The following is a 6,111-nucleotide window of genomic DNA, read 5'->3' as shown; positions in this document are numbered from 1 at the left end:
GCATCTGAAAGAAAGTGGATGATTAAAACATAAAATATTAAAAACATAAAATATAGAGACTAAATATTTTTAAGCAATTCCTCTTGAAACCCTGTGTGTCTCTATTAGGCTAAACAATGTGTTAGCAGGCATATAAGCAGCTACCTTTGGCTCAGGAAAAGGAAAGTAATAGATTATGAATTAACAGGCTAGCTCACAATAAAACCACGTGTATTGAGTAGAATCCAATCTTGCATCCTCATGGGCAGCTCTGCTCTCAACACCCTGCCTTGCTACCATAATTGCATCCTGTTCTACTTGGCACTTTTGCTAAAACATACATTTAGAATGTGCAGCCTACAGTGTTTGGGCTAGGACGGTCTCACCTCAAATGTCACCTCCTTAGAAAGGCCTCCCAAAATATGTAGTAAATTTCTTCATCCTAAAATTCTGCTTTGCATTTAGACATTGTGCTTCTTGGGCTTCAGAGCTCAGCACTGTCTTGTGAACACAGAACACCATGTATATAAATAGCAAAAACAAGAAGAGAGAGGGCAAGTTTCTTTTGAAATACTTTAAATATTTTTGTTTCTTTCATAGGTATATACAATATATTTTGATCTTATCAACTTCCTTATCCTCTCCTCCAATTATTCTTGGACCACTATTCACATTTCCTGATCAACTTCATGTCCTCTTTCCTTTTTTTTTTTTTTCAATTACTTATTTATTTTTATAGCTCAGTAAATCTAACCAGTGCTGTAAAGTACATCGTTGCGGGGTCATCCACTGGAGCATGAACAACAGTGCCAACTGGTTCCAGCCCAACCCAAAACAAGGACGCAACCCTACTTAGCTTTTTGTTGCTGTGACCAAAGGCAACTTGATAGAGAAGAGGGTTTATTTCAGCTTTAAAACTCTAACATCCCACTCTGTTACTGAGGGGAATCCACACAGGAACTCAGAGCAGGAACCTGGAGACAGTAATACAAACAGAATCTGTGAAGGAATGCTGTTAACTAGCTTGCTCATGACAGCTGCTTAGAATGCTTTTTTATACCTCCCAAGCCCATCAGCTCAAGGGTACAATTTATAACGAGCTGGGTTATCCCAAACCAATCACTAAGAAAATCATTAAGAAAATGCCCACAAGCTTGACTATAGGTTAGCCTGATAGGCATTTCTTAATTGTGGTTCCCTCTTCGCAGATAATTCTATTCTGTGTCAAGTTCAAAAAAGAAAATATTTACCTGACCTTCTGCTAACCAGACATACAAAAGCATCACTAAAACCTCTTTATAAACTTTCCTCTCCTGTTGTCCCTAAGATGTATTGTTAATATTATTGTGACACTATGAAACAGCCCAACTTTTTTTAAACATAACAAAACAAAATATGAGGTAAAACAAAACCATCACCCTGAGGTTGGACGAAGCAAACCAGTAGAAGGAAAAGAGCCCAAGAGAAGGCACAAGAATCAGAGACCCACTCATTCACCCATGAGTTCCATTAAAATACTGAACTGAAAGCTATAATATACACACAGCGCACTTGAGCAGACCCCTGAAGGCCCTGTGCTGGATGCTTCAGTCTCTGCGAGTTGATATAAGCTCCTCTCAGTTGATTTAGAGGGCTTTGTTTACTTGGTGTCCTTTAATACCCTTTGGCTCTTTGCACTCTTTCATGGGGTTTCATGAGCTATGACAGAAGGGATCCGATGGAAACATCCCATTAAGAGCTAAATGTTCCAAGCTCTCTCTCTCTCTCTCTCTCTGTGTGTGTGTGTGTGTGTGTGTCTGTGTGTGTGTTCCTTTGTTTCCATCTGCTGCAGGAGAAAGTTCATCTGATGGTGGCTGAATAAGGCATTGATGTTTAGCCAAGCAGTGTTGAGTTTGTATTCCATGTTGTAAAATGGGTCTTCAGTCAATTCAATATTGGTTGGTTGCTCACACAAGCTTTGTGCCACCACTGCCCTAATATAATTTATAGACAGGATGGATTATTGGTCAAAGGTTCTGTGTCTGGGTTAGTGTTTATAATTTTACTTTTATTTCCTGCAGTCCAACATTTAAAAGTCTTTATAAATTCTGTGGCAGCCTCTCTGATCACCTCCCCCTTGGGAGTGCAGCCTTACCAGGCCACAGAGGAAGACAATGGAGCCAGTCTTGATGAGACCTGATAGGCTAGGGTCAGATAAAAGGGGACAAGGACCTCCCCTATCAGTGTACTAGGGGAGAGTATAGGAGGGAAAGAGGGAGGGAGGGTAGGATTGGGAGGAGACAAGGATGGGGGCCACAGCTGTGATACAAAGTAAATTGTAATAAATAATAATAATAAAGAATAATAAAAATTCAAACTCTTTAAAATAAAAGTTCATTCTCATTAAAGCATCCAGAGTATCTATCAAAATCAAAGTTTCTCTAAAGTTTCTAAAGCACCTAAAATAATGTATCTCTCACAACTGCTAAATTTCCAAATGTTCTTAACTGTGGTATTCTATAACATAAAAAATAAGTTACATACCATCTTATTCCAAGAAGGAAGAATCAGGACTTAGTCACAGTCAAATCAAATCAGAATTAAAGTACAACCATGTAAAAATTTCGGAGTTAGACACACAGGATCCACTAAACTTCTAAGCTCCAAAGGACCTGAGCATCTACCCACAGTACACACAGCTTGTCTTGTAGGTTCAGGCCAGCTCCACTACACAGATGTTGCTGTCCTTGAGGGTTATCCCATGGTTCTGGCATCTCCAAAATGCTCCTGTCTCCACTGCAACTGGACTACACCTTCAGCAGCAGCCTCTCCTGGATTTTCTTCAGGGATTCTGACCCAGCCCCATAGTGCCTATTTTCAGCGACTCTCCAAAATCTTCGTGCCTTCAAAACTAATACCGCTTGGGAAACTCTTACACATTATCAAATTTAGCTGACACCTCAAGGTAGAACTACGGTGATCTCTGTACCAAAGATTGTGTGTGCTGACTCTGAGAAAATATTTTTCAGGGAATTTTGTCTAAATGATTCTGATCTCATCTTAACCACAGCTGATTCTTCTGGCTTAGCTGACCAGTATCAATCAGCCAAACAAAGCTTTTACATTAATGGTTCTTAATTAAAAATATCACAGAAATTGCCTTGATATAATCTTTGCTTTTCTCTGAAACTTCCCAAACCAGGCTTTTATCATCTGCACCTTTCTCAGACTTATCTTTAAGTTCCCACAATAATAACCCATTTAACTATGATCACTCAATGGCTTATTTAGGTCAAAGTTCCAAAGTCCTTCCACAGTCTTCATTAAAACATTGTCATGTCTGTCATAGTAATATCTTGAAAACCTGGTACCAATTTCCATCTTTATCATGGTTTCTATTTCTGTGACAGAACAACATGTCCTAAAGCAGCTTGGGAGACAACGATTTATTTCAAGTTATGAGTCTCAGGTCATAATCCACCACTGAGGGAAGTCAGGACAGGAACCTGAAGGAAATAGCTGGTGCACAGGTCATGGAGGAAAGCTGCTTGCTGGCTTGTTCTTCAGAGCTTGTTCAGCGTGATTTCTATTACACCCAAAACTCAGGAGTGGCACCTCCTAGAGTAGACTGAGCCCTTCCACACCAACTAGTAATAAACAAAATCACATACAGGCTTGGCTATAGGCCAATCTTATGGAGGCATTTTCTCAAGAGGGATTCCCTCTCCTCAGATAACTCCACCTTATGTCAAGGTGAGAAAAAACAAAGCAGGAAAAATGTCCAAAACCATTGTTTAGGCAGCTCTTATAGGAGCTAAGAAAGGTAAATCCTAACTGAAAGAAGTGCGCTGCCCAGTATGTGACTTTGAAGTCTATGCAGTTTGTTTTGTTTTTTAAGTTTTTATTGGCTTTTTGTGAATTTCATGCAGCCCAATCGCATTCATCTCTCTTTCCCCTTGTACTTACCCTCCACCCTTGAAACCTCTCCCCCTACAGAAAAAAAAATCTCCTAATGGAAGCTGTAGTGTATCACTGTGTGTCCTACAGCATAACCTTTTGCACACACATCTTTGCTTCAAAATTCTCGTTCAGTGACTCCTTGGTCTGATACAAGGCCTCTGGTTTCTGTTACTCTATCGTCCTGGAGCCTCATTGGGACTCCTCTTGGATATCCTGTTGGTGTCCCATGTCATGGAGACACTGTAGTTTTGGATCTGTAGGAACAGCCCCTTCATGCACTCCAGCAGTTCATCAATGGGGTAGATGTTGGGATGGGCCAATTCCAAGCCAATTCAAATGTCTTGGGCCTGAGAGGTATCCGGGCTGGTCAGCCTGTCAGATTTCCTGCTCTCATGCGCTCCAGGCCAGCTCACCAGCACCTCCCACAACCAGGTCAGCTCTACTGTGCTGCCCAGGTGAGGAGCAGGACCTTCTCTTTCCAATGCTTGTAGTAGGGGAGGGCAGGGACAGCGCTTCTCCTCTGATGACCTTGGGGCCAGCTCTCTTGCCTGCCATTGGTGGCAAAGACCAGGGGGAGTGGCACATTTCTGCTCTTGTCACCACAGTGCAGACTAGTGTTAGGATCAGCTCCCCCAATCTCACACCCTCAGGGTCTGCTCACCTGTGCCCCTGCCTCCAGGGGTCAGCTCTACTGTGATACCCAGGTGAGCTGCTGGGCCCACTCTCCCTAGTGCTGCAGCTGGTGAGGGGCAGGAAAAGCTCTCCTGATCTCCTGACCTCAAGGCCAGGCCTCTGCCTGCTGAAGGTTGTACATGGAGAGTGGGGAGGAGTATCTCTCCCTCACCTACACAACCACATGGGAGATGATTGGCAAGGCCAGGTCTCCAGGCAACTCCCAAAAGTACTGCAGCTGGCTAGGGGATGGGTCAGCTCTCCTTTCCTCATACCCCAGGGCTATCTCTCCCATGCTGTGTAGGTAAGGGGTGGGGACAGTTATGCGTAGCCCTCAGACATCAACATCTCCCTGGCTAGCAGCCCAGGTCAGGGATGTCTGTTTGGTCTTTGGTGATAACAGATCCCTAATGCTTCAGGACCACAGACCAAGACATGGCCCTTGTGGCAGCACCCAGCAGACCATGACCCCACCACGATCCCAGGTGGCATCACCAGCTACTCACATCAGGGTGTTTCTTGCTAGTTCTGCCTCTCTTCATTGTGCTCACATCCTTCTGTTTCTCTTCCCCCCCCCATTTCTCCACCACTTGCTTGCTTGCTCCTCTTCGTGACACCTGGGGCCTCTGCATGTCTGGAGTCATCTCAGGAGTGATCTCAGAAATGCAATGTCCCGCTGGTGCATTATGGAACCAGTCAAGGGTCATCTCAGGCATGGTCTTCGCCCCCATTCCAGGTGTGCACAGCATCCAAATGGTGGATGTCTCAGGCTAGTTCCATGTGTGGGCCCCATGGCACTGGTCTGGTTGTCACCTTGGGCTTGCTCCTTGCCTAGCCCGCACAAGTGATCCCATGTGAGGGTCATTTGTCCTCGGCTCACACCCATCAGGAGTCCTTGGTCACCGGTGGGGTTTTCTAGTCTCTGGCTTGCTCCTAGCCTTTGGTGCCATTAAGGCTTGTACAGTGCTAGACGGGTGTTTAGATCAGGCTTGCTTTTTTATGGGAGTGTTAGGCTACCCATCATTCAGCTGTTCACAGGTCAGAACACCGAGCGTAGACATGGCCTCTCTCCTCTCTGCTACCTACTGATGCACTCATGATACAGCAGCCACCGGTACAATGCTGTTTTGGTCCAAACACTTCATCGTTACTAATTTTACTGCTTCCTAGTTGCCCTGAGGTCGGTTACTAGCATCTCCTGCCTCGTCACTGGCCTGGAAGAGATGAAGAAAGATGACTGTGGAGTGTAACCTTTGAAACTATAAGCCACAGCAATAATGTTCTCCATCAGAAAGCTGGCCCAGGTATTTGATGACTGTATCATGAAACTGACTAACACAGGTGGAAGAGTTTCGTATTTTCTAACACAATTGGCATCTATCCAATATGATGCAGAATTAGTTAAATGAACTTCCATGTATACTCATGTGTTCCTCCTGGATGAAATCTCCAAGCCAATTTCATAGGAAGCCAATGAGGTTCCTTGCATAACACGTGGGCCAACTGAGCATATGTTTTGAG

General features: G+C 44.0%; 1 non-coding gene across 1 annotated transcript; it reads right to left on the bottom strand.

Annotated features, from left to right (window-relative positions):
• Window positions 1-5,594: 5,594 nt before the first annotated feature.
• On the bottom strand, window positions 5,595-5,727 carry LOC132648145 (small nucleolar RNA SNORA17). The gene has a single exon (XR_009586528.1). It is a non-coding gene; the product is annotated as a small nucleolar RNA SNORA17 (small nucleolar RNA).
• Between the last annotated feature and the right edge of the window lie 384 nt (window positions 5,728-6,111).

The sequence above is a fragment of the Meriones unguiculatus genome, chromosome 15 (genome assembly GCF_030254825.1).
Source record: "Meriones unguiculatus strain TT.TT164.6M chromosome 15, Bangor_MerUng_6.1, whole genome shotgun sequence".
NCBI lineage: Eukaryota > Metazoa > Chordata > Mammalia > Rodentia > Muridae > Meriones > Meriones unguiculatus.
Note: the sequence above shows the minus strand (reverse complement) of the source record. Positions and strands in the feature narration are given on the sequence as shown.